This window comes from Macrobrachium nipponense, chromosome 25 (genome assembly GCF_015104395.2).
Source record: "Macrobrachium nipponense isolate FS-2020 chromosome 25, ASM1510439v2, whole genome shotgun sequence".
In the NCBI taxonomy this organism is placed as follows: domain Eukaryota; kingdom Metazoa; phylum Arthropoda; class Malacostraca; order Decapoda; family Palaemonidae; genus Macrobrachium; species Macrobrachium nipponense.
Window position 1 is genome coordinate 30,730,307 of NC_087214.1, and position 23,569 is coordinate 30,753,875.

A 23,569-nucleotide genomic window follows, 5' to 3' on the forward strand; every position below is an offset into this window, starting at 1 on the left:
TCCTTTTATTCCCATTTACATCCTTGTTTACATTTAGGGCGATGATACTTGGGTTCCGAATATATCTCCCATTGCCCTTATGTGAAGGACAGTCACAGAAAGTTACGAAAGGCTAGGGAAAGTATAAATAGAGATAGTATAATAACGAGTTTGTTGTGCAGCTTGTGAACCAAGCAACTGATAAACGAGGTAGATACCAACCTGTTAATCATAAGCTATTGGAAGTTGGCGATTGTTCTCATTAAAGAACCCCTTCTCAAACCTACTAATTTTCCAATGGGTATCGTTAAAGAGATAAAAGTGAACTCTTTGGGTGAAGTAACTGGTGCAACTGTACTCAAGGGAAAAAGTAGGGAAGAAACTAAAAGGCACGTTTCCTCTTTGATTCCATTACTTTACAAAAGGGAATTTGAGGCTAAATTTAGCGATAAGGTACAATCAACATGTGATGGTAAGCAGAGTAAGGAAGATAGTTAAGGAGAGACTAAGAGGCAAACTGCAATGATTGGGAAAGAGAAGGTAAAGAAACTATTTGAGGATGATTTAGCGTAATCATTTATTTATATTTCCATTCAATTTTTCTTAGAAAATTGAATCCCCTCGTGGGAGTGTAGAAAAATGCACACTTGTGCGCATTTTGTTTTTTACATATTATATGTATTGAGTTTGGTTGTGGTTTTTATGTTAATGTTTGCTCAGGAATAGCTATTTTTTTATATTAAAAGCAAATGCATTTTATTTGCATCCCTAAATACCTCTTAGGACAATTAAAAGTAACGAGCCATTCCTGAACCATATATTTAAGTTTGCCAGGTTGTTCGCCACCTAACACCAGGCTTAGAACCGTTGTCGGCAGCGAGCGACCTGATGGAAAAGAAGGCAGTACGGAGAGCTCAGCGTAAGCTACAGGACCAGATCAGTCTTCTCCGGATTTGAAAAATTATTACAGCTAAGAAGCAATGGCTGTCACAAATTAATTTGAGGACCGTGGCTCTGGTCGTAATTTCTCACGGATGAATGTCATCGACTTGAACACCTACTACTCAAGAGCTCTACAGAAGGCTTCCATCATCACCACTACCTTCGTCACTGCTTTATTATGGACCTAAATGACTGCTATTTGTTGAGGTAAGGTTTGCAATATGTACGGTGCATTTGCTTTGACAACTTTTAACAAAAGTTACGTTATTAGTATAACTAGTGTCTAGCAACCAAACCCATATATATATAATAAAGTCGGAAGGGTCTTATATTACGTTAACTTTTGGCATTCATGCAGTCAGCACTTAAATTTAATTACATTTTTGAACGTTAAGGACACTGTAAGGAGTTATTTAGAATAATTATTTGATATAGTTTTATATTTCCTATAGTTCACATTAAAACGTAAACAGATTTTTTTCAAGACTACGCACATATATCACATTCATGTTTGTAGCCCCTTGCATTTCAAGTTTTATAATGTTACGTGTAATGGGTTACAGATCCTTCTGATGTTTCGGAAAATAAGGGGCAATAGTGCGGACCGAATGCAGGTTCTCTGACGGATAGAGCGAGAACGTCCACGCTAAGTTTACAAAGGTTTTGCAACTCGACCAGGATCATCCTATTCGCCAGTCATATCCTTATTGTCAATTGTCTAGTTTTTTCAGTTTATTTTGTAAATTAAAATAATTTTTATAACATATTTTTGCTTTACCTTTATGTTAAATTGCTCTTTGTGTAACTGCGTTTTTCGAAAAGACTTAGAGTTATAACACCGACAAAAGGTGAGGGAAATTGTATAATGCAGTGGTAATTTAAATCCTCATGAAATATTAAATGGTTTAGTACATTAGCCAAGGTCCAGGATACGTTGTCAGTTTACGTTACTCTAAAAAAATAAGACATCATTTACAGCTTCAATTCTTCATGGAAAGTTATTGTATTATGTAATTGCAATGATCACAATACAGCGATAATTATTTTTTAAAGTTCACTTGCGAGCATATAACTAACAGTGTTAGTTGACCCAACATATAGGTCTAGTTATTATATTTATGACAATAATGCCGGATTGAACATCATAAATTTATCGTTATTTTTCATTACGATGATGTGATTAAGATGCCTTATGTTATATATAAACTTGTTGTAAAACACCTATGTTACTTTTTTCATCGTCAAATTAAATAACTTTCATTGCAGTTTTTCATCATCATATTAAAAGAGTACCGACTGTTGTTGAGAAGTTTTGCTTCTTTTTACCCTCTCATAAAAAACAATAAAAATTAACTAAATTTAAACAATATGAGCTAAAAAAACGAAAGGGTCATTGTCTATACTTATTTATTAGTTTTAAAAAAAAATCTACTGGTTGGGAATTCATATGCTAAGTTTTGAGCACTTACAAATCATGTTTAACAACTTTTACATTCTCAGTTCGTAAAGTCGAATATATTGCATAACTGGCAACTGTCTGAGACCTAGTGTGGATTTCCTTAGTGTGGAAATCTGGCAGCCCTGGGCTTCAGCGCCTTCGAAGTTCGGTGCTCTTGTAACCGCCAACCGGCCTTCGGTGACCGATGATGTGCTGTGTTCACCTCCAGCTCGTTCGACTTTGCCCGACGATATGACCGGTATCGTAAGCATTATATTTCATTTATGACGTTATATTTGCGTTGGTTAATATAAGTAATAGAAATTGCAGTTTCCTTCAGTATTGATTGTTTATTCACAATTTAACATTAGTTTTTGTGGGTATAAGACAGGAAAAGGTAAAAAGTTGTGATGGTGAATATATTCATTATATTCAGGTGGCATCCATAATGGCTCTAACTATCCTCGAGTGACAGATATAGTGACGATTGTTTTCTTGATAGTGATATAGGATAGTTACGATCAGCCTCAATAGGTATAGTGTTGCTGTTTTGCTTGAGGGCCATGCTACTACTATACCCCCCTTTGGTAATACACACCGGTCAGTCCATTTTACTGTACCTCCTTTTAGTCTTCCACCTTACTATGTACTTTCCACCCTTTCCCAACAGTTGATTCATTAGTGCAACTAGGCTGGCCATTTCCAAAGTTTTTTTTTTTTTTTTTTTAATTTTGCCAGCACATACTTTTACCTATATTAAGCATGTTGAATGAGGAGTTGAAATATAAAAAAGTTGTATAGCTTATAATATGTACAAAATATACTTAGTGTTTGTCAAATAGCCTATCACTATAATGAAATGAAGAGGGTGTCTATAAAGTCCCAGTACCATTACGAGTATTTATTGCTCAGAAGAATGTAACTAGAGGAAAGGGGAAAGTAGAACATTCTAAAAAAAACTGCATTACTCTATGTTATACAGTTTCTGTGACATATGTTTTTTGAGCAATAAATACTTGTAATGGTACTGGGACTTATGAACACCCTGTATGTTACACGATACATATATTCACACAGTATAAAGAATTGAAAGGGAGTAGTACCATCTAGGAGAGTTTTAGGTTGGCGAGGAGTCTTTCTTACATGGCTGGACACTTCTGAGAAGCTGTTACAGATTTGGAGCTCTGCTCTAATTGAGTCCACTTGCAGATGGTTTCTATCATTTCTCCAGCTTTCATTGTTGAAAAAAACTGGTTTGTTTCAGACAGGCCCCAAAGAAGGCAAATTAACGTCGTGCTTGAGGTGGCGCAGAACGAAGGACATACTGCTCAAAAACAGGACTGTCCTGCCTGAAGTAGACATCTGGTCAGCTTAAGATAGTTTGATTTGCATGGCAGCAGGAAGTAGGTAATTTTCAGTATTGTAGGACACCCCGCCCTATTAGGGATAATTTTGTGTCCTAATCAGTGTTTCAAACCAGTCTTGAGCTGAAGGCTGAACAAAGCATACACAAGTGATACATGGTATCCTTATACTACTGAATGCACTGTTGGCTGGTTGAGTAGCCTTGTGGTAAAGAGTAAGTAATGGTGAAAACTATTTGTGGGTCAACATGTAGAGAAGGGTGTAATGGTAATGCAGTGCAGGTGAGATTATCTGAGAAATCTACTGAGGTAATGAGAAATTTAGTCATGGGAGTTTGTTTTTACACTCATCCACTGAGGCAGAAGCTCCATGGGAGCCCTGTTCAGTACCAGCCCCTTGTAGTGAAAGTAAAACAATAAAAGACGACAAAATTCTCATTTTCTTGATAGGTTTATCAAATTGTCTCGCCTGCACTTTTTCTATATTCTTCAGGCAAAAAATTATATTAATCAGGGATATCTTTGTGTGGCTGTATCACATGGGAGCTGTATTCTCAATGTCCAGCCATGGAAATAGATCTAGATTTTTCCTTTATTAAAGTTATGCTTAGTAAAACTTTTAAGAGTACTACTGTACTCTTGAACTAAGGTGATTACACAAGGAAAAGGTTATTTCCTAACCTAAACTGTATGTCTTTGGGTTTGTGAGTGTTCTCAACAGTTCATGAATATTGTCATTATATTGTAGCCAGTTTATATACAGGCAGTCCCCGGATATTGGCGATCTGGTTAGCGCCATAAAATCTGTGCTTTATGGCGCTATAACAGGCTGAGTTCTAGTTAACGGCGCCATAACATACCAAACAGAGACGCCATAATGGTGCTTATGGCACCAACAACTGGTTATCGGTGCCATAAATCGCTGAGTATCGGTTAATGATGGTTTAGGGTTATCGTCAGCCCATCGGGAACGGAACCCCCGCCGATAACCGGGACTGCCTGTACAGTTAATTAGCATATTGTAGGAACTGCGTTGTAGATTTCTGCCAAGTTATCAGTAAGTTTCGTTTTTTTCAATTAATTTAGATTCTTTTGTGGCCTGTGGTTTGATGTAAATGCTTGTTGAACTGTTGACTATTATCCAGTTTCACTTTCTAAACTGTCAGATATGTTTTTCAACAGTAATAATTCGGAACAACTAAAGGAGCAGAATGCTTAGAAATTTATGTGAAAGTCCCATCATATGATTACATACAATGTAGTACAGTATGTGTTATATTTTCTGTAGTATTGAGGAATACTATAAGATTTACACATGCTACAAGGATGTACGTAGTAGTACGAATTGTTGTAAATTCATCCAAATCTAAAGCATGCAATGGGGTTTGATGTTTGTCACTGTTTTTTGAGATCTAGTAGATACTATACTCGGTTTTTTTCCATTTGTCCACCTGCCTATGGTGTTTGCGTATGGTAACACTGCGTCCTGGGCTTTAGGTAGTTACGCTATGTGTAAGTTTTAGGTAAATAAAAGGATATCTGGGTGTACATTTGTAACTGAAAAGTGTTTTAATAATTTACTGTATGCGAATTACACCGCTAATATTCGAAATAGGATGATATTATAATTGTTAAATGTAAGCTGAATGTAACTATCCAAAGCCTGGCAAGCAGTGTTACCATACGCAAACACCACAGGCGGGTGGACAGATGGAAAAAAACCGAGTATAGTAATGCTTATATAGGTCAGCTGGGGGGTAGATTGTATATTGGAAGTAGTACTGTTTTTGTTTATAGTGTTGATGATGGTGCAAATTAGGCATTGTTTAAGGTTCGGAGCGAGTACATAGCTGCGAGAGAGTACATATCTGCGGACCGCCGATTTTCTTGTTGATGTTTGCTGTCAGTAAGAACGTAGCGGAACTGCGCTTCGCACCTTATCCACATATTTATATATTCTTGGCAAGAGGTATTGTTTCACTGCACATGCTAGCCTCAGGATTAAGATCAACTGGTTACATAGATAGGAGCTGTAACTGCTTACCGCAGATATGCAAACTACCCTAAGGTTCTTTGCAGTGTCCCTTTCTTAGCTGGAACCTCTTTCTCATTCCTTTTACTCTAGACTACCTCCATTCATTCTCTCTCTTCCATCTTACTAAACACACACTCCTAACAATTGTTGCATGGTACGACTGTGAAGCAATTTCCTTTTCTGCACTGTGACCTCAAAGGTCCCAGTGCTTGGCCTTTGGCCAAAATCTTGTATGCATTCCATTCCATTCTAGTTGTAGGGAGAATTGCCTTTATAATTGACATGTGTGTCAAATGTTACCTGTTGAATTTTATTCCATCATGTTCATTCCCTCTTATTCTCCTCATTATAAGTTGTCAAACTTAACCTTGGCCCAGCTCCTATTTCCAATTCTTATTCCTGTTTTGAGTTCTTTGGGCAGACCTTATGATTCTAATGTTATTGCTTGGTATTGGTAAACTATTGTAATGATATAGACATTATCTGCTTTAGGTTTAGTTTAGATTGAAAATTGAACTGAAATCCTTATTCTCTGCTGTTTATTTTGAAGAATAATCCAATTTTCTTATTATTTGAAGAAGACTGAAAGTTTCCACTTTTTTTATTTCAGGTATATCCTAAGACAAAGTATGATATGGGTGTCACCTGAATACATATTCTTCGGCGTTAGCGAAATGGGCCTTCAAATTTCCGGGAACTTTGCTCTGCAGTTTTCGACCTTATTTGCGAAATGCCTGTAGTAAGTTTTTCTTCCCTTTTAAATTATTTATATTCCAACTGCAGGTATGATTGTGTTGCAGATTACTTTGGAAGAAGCCTGTTGAGGGAATTAGAAGAGCTAGGTAGACAGTGGTTGAAAAGTTAAAATGTAAAAGAATAAAATGAGAATTTAATCCTCTTATAGTACTTTACAAATCTAAAGATGATGTTATATTGTCAGTCCTTAGATACCCATGAGATTTGTCAGAATCAGAAATCAGAGAAAAGGGATGAGGTTGGTTACCTTTTTTTAATTTTGCTGTCTTGATGTAGAGAAGGGAGATGGGTAGGCATGAGGAATAATGCCATCCTTTCCTAGATGCCGTATCCAGATGTAAACAGACCTTATGCTCCTAACCTAACTTAAGGTGGTACCTGACCTGAGCATTTTTTGGGTCTTTTTTTTTCCCCTGACCCCACCAAGTAATATTGAACATCCCTGTCACCCCTACATACAGTGGTCCCCCCCCGTATTTGCGGGGATGCGTACCAGACTCCCCCACAAATAGTTGGAACCTTTATAAAAATGTATAAAACCACCTATGTATTTTGTTAGTTAAAACTCAAGAAAAACCCACTACAAATTTTTCTAATAGTTTTATAACAAAAATTGCGTTTTATGCTGAAATCAATAAAAAAAACAAAAACCCAGGATTTTGTGAATACTTCTCATAGAAAAATACTGCGAATAGGCAAATTTTCCACGAATAATGGGAGGAAATGTTCTAGAGAGTAATCCATGAATGTGAGAGTCCGTGAATCTGGAGAACACAAATACAGGGGATCCACTCTCCATACTACCCATTTTACAATTGCAAAATATCTAGGGACACATTTCCTGTCCTAAGTGTTCATTGCCAATGGATGTCGTGACCCCCCATTGTCCATCTTTGGAGGGTGCAATCAGTCCCTCAAAGCCTCCAGTAGTGGGAAAGGAGGATGAGCTCCTGTAGTTAAATGGCTGCCGTACTTTAGCATGCTGGTAAATTTTTAGATGAAATACGTTTGTTAGTTGGATTGATTTAGTCAGGGTACCTAACAAAGCAGTTCTGACAAAGTGATTGCAAAACTTTCTTTTGTACAAGAAACCTCATGGGGTTGCTAGAAGGTTGCAGACAGAATTGAGGACCCATTCATCCCTTGTTTGGATTTGGAATTGAAAGACAGCTCTGTTGCAATCCTTTATAATTATTCAATTTTATTTTTGAGTACAGTGGCATTTCAGGATCTTGTATTTTCTGCATTTGGTGTTTTTATCTAAAGTTGGGTAGAATAGCATTTTGAGACAATAGCATCTTTGCTACTCTATCTTTAGTTTTCATTTATTAACAGGTTGTGTAGGTGACCCCTTATGGGGCTCTCAAAATGAAATAGCCTTATTGAAAGCCTTTTGACACAAGACACATTGTCCTTGAGAGCATGGCATAAGGTGCCTCATTTTTTATCACAGTGAAAGATGTTTTAAATGTGCATTTTCTGAAGCCTAACTGGTTACTGACTCGTTCCCTGATCAAGTTGTTTTTGATTGGGGTCTGGAGTCAAAATGACAGAATGGCCAATGGAACTTTAGGGTGAGCTTAGTTTAATTGCATCATTGGGGATTCCATACTGTCTTCAAGACTTCGAATGCTTGATAACATGTTGTTTCACTAATAATACAATATAGCTGTACATTTTATAAGCTATGTTCAAATCAGCAGTCAAAAACAGTACTACTGTAATGCTATTTTACCAATCATTTCTTGCTTTTCTGTCAGCTATCTCCTTCTTATGCATACTGTGTCCTGTTGATACTGTACGTAATTTTAATCTTATTGAAGATATTTTAGAACAGGTTTGCTATATATGTGGAATAGTGTACAAAAATTGACCTCTTATCATCACACCTTGAGGCCAATCACTTGGATCACATTGTACAATACTAACTGTCATGGACTGCATGGATTTGCACAGTCGACTTTGGAGCATCTTAGCCTTTTGTTTTATATTTTTGTCTTGGTTAAAGCATTCACTTCTGATGGGGTTTTTATAGTGTAGAAATTTGTAGATTAATAAAATTACCATTATATAATTTATCTAGCCCTAAATCCCCAAAAACCGCACCAAAATTTACCACATTGGCAACCCAGTTACCTCCTATTCTGTCCGCCAGTTGGCAACGCTGCCGTTGACAGTTACAAAACCTTCCCTGAAAATCAGTTGTTAACGAGCGGCCGTGTTGTTTACATCACGGCCGCTCTTTATAAATTTCCTAAACCTTTTTGTGCCTTTAAAGCTTACATTAATTGTTTATGCAACTTTGTTAATTACCACTCACGTATAACATCCACGAAATAGTGAATTAACTTTTATTTCTATTGTGGTATTTATATTATATTACGAAATTTTGCGCGACCCGGAATTACGTGACCTGTCCAACAGTCCAATGGATTGCCAAGATAATTCGATGCTTCTTTCTGCCAGCAACATCAGGAATTGCCCGGCTTGTGGGACAAGGATGAGTAGCAAGGAGTATGAACCCCATGACTGTAGCTTTTATCGTGGACAGGTTTGTGACTTGACTTATCGTTGTGACTTATGTAAGCCTTGGTCTGACGAAGACTTGACGACTTAGCCTATATGAAACATCAAAGAATCTTGCAGCGTAACAGATTTATTAAGGAGAAAAAGAAATTGGTAGCTAGACCTGTATCTAATGATTTCCTTGATTTGTGCGCTCATGGTTCTGGCTCTTCGGTTTCGGTATCGTGTGATTCCGATTCCGAATTAATTGATGCTTTGCCACGTGTACAAATGGTAAATAGTGAAGTCGTTTCTGATGTTGATTCAAAGGTTTTGGTGATGGAAACTAGTTGGAAAAAAAAGTTTGAAAAATTACAGCTTAGTTTACCTAGATAGAGACATTTCAGCTAAGTTTAACAAGCTGTCAGAGAATTTTGAAGAAGCTTTTACTAGAATGTCTAACACTTTTCAGATTCATTTTCAGCTCCTCGTCAGGTACCTGTCAACAGCACCATGGGTAACGGTGGGACAGATACCCCGGCTTGTGAACCCCGTCGTGGCGAAGGCCTAGGGGGGATCCTGTCTGGGCAGGTGCCTGACGATTCTTTAACCAATATGTCCCCTGTTAGTCCCGTAACAATGCCAAAGGGCGCTTATTTAGGAGAAGGGGGGGAGGGGTATTAGTGTTAGACCTAAGATAGCTAGTCGTCAGGATCTTACTTCAGGGAAGTTTCTCAGTTAGGATCTTGGACGGATTGATCTGATGATGATGATGATGATGATGATTGACGTGATTCGTGTTGATATGATGTTTTCTGTGAATGGCGGTCATGATGCCAAGTTCAAGAAACTTTTTGATTTAATTTTGAGTTTTCTTCCTCAGGTGAGGCCTAAGCAGAAGCAGCCTCTGCCTCGTTGTATTACAGAAGGGATTTTTCTTGACGGTCCTTCCTGGTTGCAGGAATTTTTAAGTTTTTCCCTTGCTCAGAGGTTCGCGAGAGTGAGGGCGGATGTCGTCACTAAACTTTCGAAGGTGATTGGGGAAGGGAAGAGGAAGCTCTCTTCTCTTCTACGACACCGGAGAGGAGTTTATCAGGTGGCGGATGACACTTCATACTCTCGACCCCCCAAACCAAATCCTGATTTTGTCGACTTTGGGGTCAACCTTTGCTTTCCAAGGCTTCGGTCTCGGTCTCAATCGAAGACGTTATTGCCATGGAGTCTGTTATGAGCCCCTTACAAGAAGCTCAATCCTTCAATGTGTGGGTCCTTGGAGGCCTTTTAATGTATATCAAGGACTCCGGGTTTGTTCCTCCCGATGCTCCTCTTTTTGAGAAATTCTGCTCGTCTATTTCATTTGCTTCTGTACATCAGAATGAGCTTGCTGCTTCAATGCAGGCCTTTCTTGTTTCTCTAAGGCATAGCCTGTATTTGTCGCAGTTACCCTCCTCTGTATCGGAGATTCAGAGAAACCATTTGTTGTCCTCTTCTCCTTTTGGCGATTCCCTATTTGATGTGTCTGAGGTTTTGAAGGAACATCAAGGTGATGCCTCTTCCAAAGCTCACTGGCCCTTATCAAGGGCTTTTTCCTCTGGTCTTCCTCCCGTTCCTTTAAGGAGTAAGCGTAAATTTAGTGCCAGATGTGTACCTTCTGCTCCAGCCCAACAACCTCCTCCTTCTGGCTCGTTTTACCAGTGTACATCTCAGGTTTCTGGCACCTCTGCTTCCTCCTCTGGTGCTCACTGAAATGCAGGAGAGGTTCTTGGCGTGGCTCTAAGGGCAGGGGAAGAGCTCAACCTCCAGGTGTACCACCTTTTTCTCCTTGCTTCTACGTAAGAATTTTCGGAAGTAGGAGACATTACCTCGCCCGTAGACTACAGTAGGAGCTTGTCTCTCGCCATTGGTCAGCTTGGCAGGAGAGAGCAGTGGATGCTTGGGTGGTGGAGGTCCTGAAGGTAGGCTGCGAGTTCCCTTTTGTTTCCAGACCTTCACTTTCCAATCGTCCTCTCAAGTTCAGAGGTTATTCCCCGCACTCAATCAGGGGTCAAGCCTTGGAGAAGGAGCTTTCGGCTCTCTTGGAGAAGGATGCCCTAGAGGGAGCTCCTCCTTCTCCTGGGTTTTACTCGCGGGTGTTGTAGATCTAAAAGCCTCGGGTGCCTGGCGCCCCATCATAGATCTTTCGGTCTTGAACAAGTTCATTCTAAAGTCCAAGTTCTGAATGGAGACTTCAGACTTCTTTCATCCATCAGGATGGGGGACTGGATGATTTCCATAGATCTGCAGGATGCTTATCTGCAAATCCCCATCCATCCGAAGAGCAGACCTTACCTTTGGTTTTTCATGGACTCGGGAGTTTTCCAGTTCAAGACCCTTGGTTTCGGCCTCACCACTGCTCCACAGGTCTCTTCTCGGGTGATGGCTTTTGTTTCGGTTATTCTGCATCAGTTAAATGTAGGATGCTTCGATATCTGGACGAATGGTTAGTCCAGGCCGAATCTCTAGAGAAATGTCTCCGGTCGAGGGAGATATTTCTGTCTCTTTGTGTCAAGTTGGGCATTCATATCAACTTCAACAAGTCCAGTCTAATCCCTTGCCAGATCATGACTTATCTGGGGATTGTTTTGAATTCCCAGATTTTGAGGGCTTCTCCCGCTCCGAAATGGATAGACAAGCTTCTAAGTCTGGTCAAAGAATTTTTATCCTCCGTAATGCAGCCAGTTTCTCTTTGGAGGACTCTCCTGGGCCATTATTCATCCCTCATCCAACTGGTTCCCAGAGGTCGTCTCAGAATGAGGTCCCTTCAGTCGACACTTCGCCAGTCGTGGGATTTAGTTTCAGAGGACACGATAGTCTCCTCCTCTCCACAATGTTGGAAGGATCTCTGTTGGTGGATGCAAGTTCACCCACCGCCTCAGTCAGGGACATTTCTTTTCAGTTCCGCCGGACTTAATGTTTTGGTCAGACGACTCTGATCAAGGTTAGGGCGCGCACCTGGGCTCCGAAGCCGCTTCGGGCCTTTGGTCAGAGGAAGAGAGGATCATGTCAATAAATTGGAAGGAACTAAGGGCAGTGTACCTAGGCCTTCTTTCACTTCAGGATCAACTGTTGGAGTCGGTTGTCGCGATCTTCGTCGACAACACCACAGCAGTCTCGTACTTAACCCTCTTACGCCGACTGAACGTATTTTACGTCAAAATTTTTTGTCTCCTGTGTGCCGACTGGACATATTTTATGTCGACTTACAAGTTTTTTTTTAAAATTCAACGCGGAAAATACTTATAGGCCCTACAGTCTAAAACTTTTGAATCACGCGCCTTGGGGGATGCTGGGAGTTCACGGATCAAGGTGTTGTTTTGTTTACAATCGTTACGCAGGCGCGCAAGCGCGAATTTCTTTCTTGCCACACTAAAAAGTATCTGACACATCTCGGAAATTATTTCGTCACTTTGACATAATTTTTGTACCATTGTAAATTAGCTGTTACATGAAGTATTATATATGAAAATGTGTGCATTTTTATGTAGAATACAACAATAAAATACTCATGATTGGAGCTTTTATCAGTTTTGAGATATTTTCATATAAATAACGATAATTGCCAAAATTTTTCAACCTTCCGTCAACTTTGACTCTACCGAAATGGTCGAAAAACGCAATTGTAAGCTAAAACGCTTGTATTCTAGTAATATTCAATCATTTACCTTAATTGTGCAACTAATTGGAAGTCTCTAGCACAATATTTCGATTTATGGTGAATTTATGAAAAAACTTTTTCCTTACGTCCGTGCGGTAACTTCCGAAAAAAATCATACGTGCTATTGTGGTAATGTTTGCGCCATTTTAAAATTAGCCGTTATATAAAGTTTTATATATGGAAATGTGCACAATTTCATGCACAATACAACTAAAAACAACCCATGGTTGTAGCTTTTATCAGTTTTGAGATATTTTCATATAACAATAATTGCCAAAATTTCAACCTTCGGTCAACTTTGACTCTACCGAAATGGTCGAAAAACGCAATTGTAAGCTAAAACGCTTATATTCTAGTAATATTTAAGCATTTACCTTCTTTTTGCAACAAATTGGAAGTCTCTAGCACAATATTTCGATTTATGGTGAATTTATGAAAAAAATAACATTTTCTTTAAGTCCGGGCGGTAACTCTTCCGAAAAAATCATACGTGCGATTGTGGTAATGTTTGCACCATTTTAAATTAGCCGTTACATAAATTTTTATATATGAAAATGTGCGCAATTTCATGTAGAATACAACAATAAATAATTGAAGGTTGTAGCTTTTCTCATTTTTGAAATATTTGCATATAAATCACGATAAATAGAAAAAAAAACACGTTCGGTCAACTTTGACTCTACCGAAATGGTCGAAAAACGCAATTGTAAGCTAAAACTCTTACAGTCTAGTAATATTCAGTCATTTATCTTCATCTTGAAACAAATTCGAAGTCTCTAGCAAAATATTTAGATTTATGGTGAATTTAAAAAAAAATCTTTCCTTCCCTCCGCGCGCGGATTCTCCGCCACAAATCTCCGAAATACCTACGTCCCATTCTCGGAATATTTGCTCCGTTTCATATTAGGCATCTCATAGAGTTTTATATATGAAAATGTGCGCAATTTCATGTAGAATAAAACGAAAAATATTTGAAGGTTGTAGCTTTTCTTATTTCTGAAATAATTGCATATAAAAAATATATATATATAAAAAAATTCGACATTCGGTCAACTTTAACTCGTCAGATATGGTCGAAAACTGCAATTGTAAGCTAATACTCTTACAGTATAGTAATATTCAATCATTTGTCTTCATTTTGAAAGAAATTGGAAGTCTCTAGGACAATATTTAGATTTATGGTGAATTTTTGAAAAAAATATTTGTTTACATCCGCGCGTTACGAATTCATGCATTATTTTGTGATAATATTTTCTGTGTGTTGCTTTTATCGTTTTTTTTACAATGTTGTTATACCAAAATGATTGCAATTTAGTGTACATTACAACGAAAAAAAAGTAACTTGTTACCTTTCACACCGTTTTGGCGCACAGCGTGATTTGAATACAATTATATATGAAATTTCGTTTTTGCGCTATCATATATCGCATTATTTATATATGATAATGATAATTTTTTTCATTTCTGAGGTTGCATACTAAACTTCAGGCAATGACAAAAAAGGAGCCAAAAATGAACTCTAAATCTTGAAAACTAAGCACGCTGTGATTTTTTGAAAAAAATATTTTTTCTGCTTCCGCGCTTACTCCGAAACCCATCCGGCACACTGGAGACAATTTTTTATTTACCGCTCCGGCGTAAGAGGGTTAAGAAACGAAGATGGCACACAGTCGGACCTTCTCACTCAAGAAGCGCAATCAATCCTGTGTTGGGCAGAAGACGGGGATTATGTTGGTCCCTCAGTTTATCCTGGGCCATCACAATGTCTTAGCAGACGCCTTGTCGAGACTGAACGAAGTTGAAGGGTCGGAATGGACACTTGCCAGGAAGTCTTCGGCAGCCTCAGGAAGAAGTGGCCTGTCACAGTCGATCTATTTGCCACCCCACTGAATTTTAGGTGCCAGATCATCTTTGCCTCTTACCAGACTCCTCAGAGTGCCAGGACAGACGCTCTTTTGCAGGACTGGAAGGACCTTCAACCCTATGCATTTCCTCCGTTCGCTCTGGTGAGGTCAGTCCTCAACAAAGTGAGAGCAACCAAGCGTCTGGATCTCGCCTTGATTACCCCCTTCTGGCCACAAAAGGAGTGGTTTCCCGACCTACTGGAAGCTCTGGTGGAGCCCCCATTCGTCTGACAGAGAGACCAGATCTTCTCTAACAACCCCATTTTCATCGGTTCCATCAGAGGCTCCACATGCTCATCTTCATGCCTGGAGACTGTCAGGAGATTCTCCAAGCACAAAGGGTTCTCCCCAAAGTGGCGCGACAGTTGGCCGACCTAGTCTGCAGTGTTTTCCTCCGACATGGGACATTAATAAAGTCCTTAAAGTCTTTAAGTTTCCTCTGTTTGAGCCTCTGAATACGGCCGATTTTAGGGACCTCTCTTCTTAGCCACACTTCCTTGTCTTGCTGGCTACAGCCAAGAGGGTGGGTGAACTGCATGCACGCACTTTTCTGGTTGCTAGATCTGGACAAGACATGATTTTGTCATACCTTCCCAAATTTGTCACAAAGACTGAATCGTCTGATAATCCCATTCCCAGGTCTATCGTGCTGAAGTCGCTGGTCGACTTTGTCAGTAATTTAAATGAGGAATTAGTTCTTTGCCCTGTTAGGGCGCTCTCATGCTATTTACGCCGGACGAAGGACATTCAGGGTCGTCCCCGTCATCTGTTTGTTTCACTCTGAAATGTCAAGAGACCTATATCAAAGAATGGTGTATCCTTTTTTCTCAGAGATCTTATTATATTAAAACTGCTGGTTCGGCTGCCTGTGAGGGCCAGACGCCGAGAACACACAGTATTAGAGCAGTTGCTACATCAGCAGTTTTTATGAAGAACGTCTCGGTCGCCAAGGTGCTTGAGGCGTCAACTTAGCATTGTAATTCTGTTTTTTGCTTCCTTTTACTTGAGGGATATTTCTCTAGTTCTAGGCGACCTTCGTTCCTTGGGCCCGTTGGTGATGGCAGGACAGGTCGTCAGACAGAATTAGGTAGTCTTCCTGTTTTACGTTTGGTTGGTACCTGTATATTATTTTTTCTTTTTTGTTGTATATATTTTTTTGTTTTTACATAATAACTTATGGCAGTTTTTGGTTTAGTTATACAGTGTTCCCCCCGTATTCGCGTTCTCCGGATTTGCGGACTCACACATTCGCGGATTTTTCTTCGGAATCTATCTAGAAATTATTCGCGGACGGACTCGCCCATTCGCGGAATTTTCCGACGAAAATAATCACTAATTAGTGTATTTTAATGTTTATTTTCATGACTAAATACATTTTTATGATATGAAAATGATTTACTAATTTTCAAATATTAATTTTGATTAATACTGTATTAGTAAGTTTAATAAGTTTAAATGATATCGCATAATAAAAATAATAATTCTCTCTCTCTCTCTCTCTACTACAAAGATGTATGTTTTTTTGTATGATAAATAAATCAAATATATTAATTTATACAGCAATAATATCAATTCATTAAAGAAAATACCATATGGAAATAGTAAGATTTTTAGCTTATAAAGAAAAATTTAAAAAATTAAAAAAATAGGAAGAACGAAGGAAATCCCTGTCAGATTCTTTCTCTAACTCTAGGTACTAAAAACTCAGATATATGTATCAAGTTAAGTGACCGGAGGGGGGAAGGGAGCTGATTTGTGGCTGCCCTCACGTGGGCATGAAATTTCCACCCCCCCTCTCTCTCTCTCTCTCTCTCTCTCTCTCTCTCTCTCTGTCTCTCTGTCTCTCTCTCTCTCTCTCTCTCTCTCTCTCTCTCTCTCTCTCTCTCTCTCTCTCTCTCTCTCTCTCTCTCTCTCTCTCTCTCTCTCTCTTCTCTCTTCTCTCTCTCTCTCTCTCTCTCTCTCTCTCTCTCTCTCTTCTCTCTCTCTCTCTCTCTCTCTCTCTCTCTCTCTCTCTCTCTCTCTGTTTTACTGATGAGAGATTTTTATGGTACATATATGCGTAATATGTTTATTATATTTTCAAATAATAATAATAATAACTGTAATTACAAAAATCATATGTGAAAGTATTTTACAAATACTAACGATAATTCTCTCTCTCTCTCTCTCTCTCTCTCTCTCTCTCTCTCTCTCTCTTAAAGCGATGTATGGATATAAATTCATTAAAGAAAATACTAAATTGAAATTAGCAAGAATTTTAGTTTTCGTTTATAAATAAAAAGAATTACGTAAGAAGAATGAAAGAAAATGCTCATTACCCCCGCATCTCTCTCTCTAGAATTCCAGTAGCAAGCCGAGTTGGCTGGGGTCCAACAACTGTGCTGCCATATCGGTTACGATAATGTAACTCTCTCTCTCTCTCTCTCTCTCTCTCTCTCTTCTTTTACTGAGATGAGAGAATTTCTATGGTACATGTGTATGTTTATTAATATTTTTGCATAATAATATATAGTAATATAACTATATTCAAAATTCATATGTGATAGTATTTTAAAGAAGTACAATAATCTAGTCCACTTCACTCTTTTAAATAAGGACAACCCTCCCTTCTCTCTCTCTCTCTCTCTCTCTCTCTCTCTCTCTCTCTCTCTCTCTCTCTCTCCTCTCTCTCTCTCTCTGCTATTGGGGGGGGGCTGTTTATATATTTCTAATGGTAAAATGTTTAAGATTACTTTAAAATGATATTAATAATACCATTCAATGGTATATTTGATGTAGGATAATACTTTAAAATGACATTTGTAGTTGTGACTTCACATTTCCATTTGTTCCACTGTAAAAAGAAAATGGATGTCTCAAATAGTAACATTATGAAAGAAAACGTGCATGACTGAATACTTATGGGGGGACTGAATTATTTTCACATACGTAACAAAGTCATTCAGTACGTACATAGTATGTATTTATGTATAAACATAAAATGTAAGTTTTATACATTTAACTTACCTGTCAGATATATACTTAGCTATTTGACTCCGTCGTCCGACAGAAATTCGAATTTCGCGCACGACGCTACCTGTAGTCAGGTGATCTACTTACCTGCCGCTGGGTGGCAGGACTAGGAAACCATCCCCATGTTCTATCATATTTTTTCTGTCGGCCATACTGGCAACATCGTTTGTGGGTATCTCCGGCTGGATTCGTATTTTGCATCGCAATTGATCTTCGTTTGGACTTCTCGGTGACGTATTTGCATTGATTGTACTGGCATACGCGATTGTGGACCGTTTTTGGAATTTGATTTGGATTGTTTCAACATGATGTCTGATTCTGGAAATGTGGTGAGAATGTGTGTGAATGTGGGTTGTAAAGTTAGGATGCCGAAGGCATCGATTGATCCTCATACTATTTGCAGGAAATGCAGGATGTATGAATGTTCTTTTGGTAATACTTTGTAATGAATGCAAGGATTTGAGTGAGGAAGAATGGAAATCTCTAACCTCATACGTGAAGAAGTTAGAAAGAAACAGGGTGAGGAGGTCTTCTTCCAAACCTTTATCTAGTTCTAGCGGGGTTATTAGTAATATTATCCCTCTTCTCTTTTACTGCTCCCCATCTAATGTACCTGCTCCTTTATTAGAACACACAGATTCGGCATCTGAGATAGCGAATCTTAAAGCCGCCCTTCGGAAAATGAAACCAAAATGGCGGCCTATGAAGGTAAGCAGTGTGATTATAGTTGCTGTGGATAGTGATATAAGTGTCCCCAGTGCAGTGGAGGGGGCGTCTGATTGTCTTCACAACGCTCCCCAGGCCTAGACCTCTTTCAAGCTCCCAAGCCGGCCCAGAGGAGGAAGGAATGTCGAAAGCCGTAAGGAGGTTGTGGAGGATCCCCAACAGTCCAGACGTCCCTTTGGCATTTTCTGTATCGCCACAGAATGCCAGAGAACGTTACAGAAAAAGCGTTCTGCGTGAGTGTTTCTCCTCCTCTGGGTGGAGAATTCCTCACCTAAAAGAGGGTGGAGATCGGCGGATCTTTTCTCGCCCCCTTAAAAGACGTTTGGATGAACCCAGGATTACTTCTAGTCCTGAGCGTTTTCAAGAGAGGACCATCCAGTAAATTAAACAACCGAGAGGGTGACAATAATGAAAGAGACTAAAAGAATCCTTCGCACTATGCAGGATTCCATCACTTCTCTTGTGGGAGTTCTGTATAAAGACCCTCCCAGAAGGAAAGACGATTTCCTGCCTATTAAAAGTCTAGGCTATCGAGGGTTCAGACTCGCCATAGTATTTTGTCTTCCTCTGATTTGGAATCGGATTCATCAGCCTTGCATAGGCCGAGCAGGATCCGTTCTCCTGTCAACGCAGGCACGAGGACGCCAGACAAGAGCGTCGAGTTTGCGAGACGTGAAACGTCAGCCAGGCGCGAGCGTCAAGATAGGCGCGTCACGTCAAACCAGAAAGCGGACGTCCCCAGGAGCGAGCTCCAGGCAAGAGCCAGGACGCTTCGAGGCGCGAGACGTCAACAAGAAGCAGGACACCTCTCAGGAGAGAGTCGTCAGGCAAGCGCGAGGACGCTCCTAAGCGGTTGACGCCAGCAAGAAGCAGGACGCCTCCCATGGGAGCGGCTTCTCCTGATAGAGAATCGTCAGGAAAGAGCGATCTCCTTCTAACCTGGAACTAGAAGAGATTTCTGAGAAGAAGTTTCAACTAACGAGGGACTTTCCAATTATAAAGTTTTAGCCTCGTTACTTCTAGAGGAGTTTGCGGATTCTCTTAGTCCTGCAGCTCCTCCTTCGCCGAGATCTCTGTTTTCGAGCACAAAAACCCCGAAATCCTCGGCTTTCTTAAAGATGAAAACCGTCGATCTCAATGAAGAAAGCCCTCCAGTCTTTAGATTCGTGGCTTTTATCTAAAAAGGAAACTTTGAGAATGGTTTATTGCTCTCCTCCCTCCAAACTGACGGGGAAAAGAGGCATTTGGTATAAGAGAACAAGAGGCGATTGGGATTGATGCTCCCTTCGTCGGCAGATTCAGATTTCTCGAGTCTTGTAGAGTCTGTGAGAAGACAGTCTCTCAATTCAGCAAAGGCGTCATGGAGTATGTTGGAATTAGATCAGCACCTTAAGGGAATTTTCATGTCTTAGAGGTGTTCAACTTCTTGGATTGGTCTCTTGGGGTGCTGGCTAAGAGACGAGTGAGCCAGACTTTCTAGATCCAGAAACTTTGCACAGTGTCCTATTCTTGCATGGATAAGGCTGTGCAAGATGGTTCTGGTGGGAGTTAGCGGCTCTTTTTGGATCTGGAATGTTTAAAGAAAAGATCTCTTTACAGTTCCTTTCTGACGAAAGGAGTTTCCCCTTCTCGAGGTCCCGCTCTATTATTGCGCACCTCGGTCAGAACATCTGTTTCCTTCATCTTTAGTGAAGGATGGTTGCGAGATCCTTGTCGGAAAAGCTACGCAGGACCTTCTTGTACAATCTACAAAGAAAAGTAGACCTGCAGTTAAGACTCAGAAGAAGGTGGCTCGGACTCCAGTGGTGCCCTTTCGTGGAGCCCCTTCAACTCGATCAACCTCGGAGAGAAGACCCTTCGACCAAGCCGAGGGAGGTCTTCCTTCCGCTCTTTTTTTTAAAAGAGCAAATAGCAGCCATGTCCTCCAAGCACAGGTAGGGGCCAGACTTCAATACTTTCTGGATGCCTGGTCCGTAAAAGAAGTAGATCCCTGGACTCTGTCTGTCCTACAGAAGGGGTTACATCATTCCCTTCGTAGACAGACCTCCTTGGTAACATCTCCAAAGGATTTGTCGACGAGTTACAAGGACCCTGGACTGAACGAGACTCTACTTCAGACGGTGGTGTCGATGAGGGACAAGAATGCAATAGAGCTAGTGCAAGATCCTTTCTCCCCGGGGTTTTACAACCGCCTTTTCTTGGTTCCAAAGGCTTCGGGGGGATGGAGACCCGTCCTAGATGTAAGCGTCCTGAACAGGTACGTGGAGAAAAAGAAGTTCTCCATGGAGACTTCAGCTTCAGTTCTGTCTTCCCTACGTCAGGGAGATTGAATGGTATCCCTGGACCTTCAGGATGCTTACTTTCATGTTCCGATTCACCCATCGTCAAGAAAATATCTAAGATATGTTGTTCAAGGACAAATCTTCCAATTCAGGGCCTTGTGCTTCGGCCTATCGACCGCCCCTCAGGTATTTACGTATCTGATGCGGAACGTGGCCAAATGGCTTCATTTAGAAGGGATACACATCTCAATGTATCTCGACGATTGGCTAATCCGGGCCAAGTCAGAGAAACGGTGTTTGGAGGACCTACAGTCTACTTTGAACCTAGCGAAGACGTTAGGATTACTCGTGAACCTCGAGAAATCGCAGATGATCCCCAGTCAGAACTTAGTCTATTTGGGGCATTCGGATGGATTCTCGGGGTTTTCGGGCTTTTCCGTCCCAGGAAAGGATTGCTCGGGGATTACAAAAAATAAAACTCGAGCTTCCTAGAGAAAGAACGGAGTTCGGTGAGGAGTGGTTAAGTCTTCTGGGAACCCTTTCCTCACTAGAACAGTTCATTTCGCTAGGAAGACTCCACCTTCGCCCTCTTCAATTCTTCTTAAGAAGAATTTGGAGTTGGAAGAACGGACAGCTTTCGGACACTTTCAGTATTCCTCTGGAAGTAAAGAATCATCTGAAGTGGTGATTTTTCCCTTAGAAAAGAAACGAGGGCTTGTCTAGAAGTTCGGAACCCAAACCTAATCTTGTTCTCAGACGCTTCAGAGAAGGGATGGGGAGCGACTCTAGGGACAAAAGAAATATCAGGCCAATGGAGGAAGGATCAGCTAGACTGGCATATAAACTCCAAAGAACTTTATGACGTTCTTCTAGCTCTAAAAGCCTTCGAGACACAGGTGTTAGGTCAAGTGGTACAGGTCAACTCGGACAACACCACAGCGTTGGCCTATATCAAGAAACAAGGGGGAACTCACCTCTCTTTCTCTGTTCCATATAACAAAAGAAGCTGTTGTTTTGGGCAAAGAAAAGAGTTGACTCTTCTCACAAGATTCGTGAAGGAGGAGAGAAGAACAATCAAGACAGCTAAGCAGGTTAAACCAAGTCTCCCCCACAGAATGGACCCTTCACATTCAGGTGTGTCAAGCTCTGTGGTCCCTGTGGGGCAGTCCCATATAGACCTATTCGCCACCTACCTATCCAGAAGGATAGAGAACTTTTGCTCCTTAGTGGAAGACCCGAGAGCGATAGCGGTGGACGCCATGCTACTGGACTGGTCCAGGCCTAGATGCCTACGCCCTTTCCCCCCTTCAAAACAATTTTATGGAGTGGTGTTAAGAAAGTTTGCGGCATCAAGAGGGACGAGACTAACACTCATCGCTCCCTTTTGGCCGTCTCAAGATTGGTTCACAGAGGTACAGGAATGGGCAGTGGACTTCCCAAGATCTCTTCACACAGGAGAGATCTTCTCAAACAACCCATAACATTTCGAGAGGTACCATCAAAACCTCCCCGCTCTCGCTCTGACTGCCTTCGACTATCGAAAGACTTGTCAGAGCGAGAGGCTTTTCAAGCAAAGCTTCAAAAGCAATTGCTAGAGCCCGGAGATCTTCAACTATTTGGGTCTACCAATCAAAATGGGGATGTATTTAGAAGATGGAGTAAGAAGAATAAACTGTCCTCTTCCGATACCTCTGTGACCAACATAGCTGATTTCTTGATTTTCCTTAGGGAAGATCAAAATTATCAGTTTTCTACCATTAAAGGTTATCGAAGTATGCTTTCGGCGTATTTCGAAACAGAGGTTTGAGAATTGCAGAAGATAAAGACCTCCACGTCTTATTAAGATCTTTTGAAACCTCAAAAACCTTTTCTCCTCGCACTCCGAACTGGAACCTAGATGTAGTTTTGAGATTTCTATCATCTAGTAGATTTGAACCTCCTCTCAACGCGTCGTTTAAAGATCTAACGAGAAAATGTATTTTCTTGTTGTCGTTAGCGACTGCGAAGAGAATTAGTGAAATACACGCTCTAGATTCTCGAGTAGGATTTAAGAGTGATGCAGCAATTTGTTCTTCCAGACTCTGTTTCTGGCCAAGAACGAGAACCCCTCAAACCCTGGCCAAAGAGAGTTTTTGAAGTTAAAGGACTTTCAAATCTAGTAGGAGAGGAATTAGAAAGATCTTTATGTCCGGTTAGAGCTTTGAAGTTCTATTTAAAGAAGAAGAATGAACTAAACGGATGTAAACAAAGCCTGTGGTGCGCAGTTAGGGATCCTAGTAGACCCATGTCAAAAAAATGCATTAGCATTCTTTGTGAGGAGCATTATTACGGATGCTCATAATGACTGCACTGAAGACTTTCAGGACTCTCAGAGTGAAGGCTCATGAGGTTAGAGCGGTAGCCACTTCATTAGCATTTCAGAAGAACATGTCTTTAAAAGACATTGTGGATGCGACTTACTGGAGGTGTAATTCAGTGTTCGCATCGCACTATCTCAAGGACGTTAAAGTAACATATGAAAAGTGTTTCTCTCTGGGTCCTTTTGTATCAGCCGATACAGTGCTAGGGGCTGGGAGCACATAACGATCCTTAGAAAAATTTGTATTTGTTCAAAATTTTGATAGTACATGATCTACCTTGTGAGACGAGTTGTTTGGTTTTTTTCTGCTGATTAGTATGCTTGCTGGCGCACGGACGTCCGAGCTTGGATCAGTGGGGGGAATCAAGAGACGTCTTACTGACTAGATTGTACAAACATTTTTTTTAAAATTTTATTTTTTATTTTTGTACTTTACTGTACGAATGTTTGTATTTCGAGTTTGTGGTCGTTTGCAAGAGGTTAGGGGATAACTTCTGGCAATCTTAGAACTAACATGGATAGGTTGAGGTGATCGGGATCGATGTTGTGCTCCTTGTATAAGGTCTTGTCAAG

At 40.4% G+C, this 23,569-nt stretch overlaps 1 long non-coding RNA gene across 2 annotated transcripts in view; it reads left to right on the forward strand.

The window, feature by feature from the left end:
* Positions 1-23,569, forward strand: part of LOC135199307 (uncharacterized) — a 761,114-nt gene that overhangs the window by 565,419 nt on the left and 172,126 nt on the right. Inside the window, exons 1-2 of one of the 2 annotated variants that reach the window (XR_010311046.1) lie at positions 2,508-2,618; positions 6,369-6,497. This is a non-coding gene — a long non-coding RNA (uncharacterized LOC135199307). Of the gene's footprint in view, positions 1-2,507; positions 2,619-6,368; positions 6,498-23,569 lie in introns of those variants that run through there. The other variant, XR_010311047.1, reaches the window with a different exon arrangement.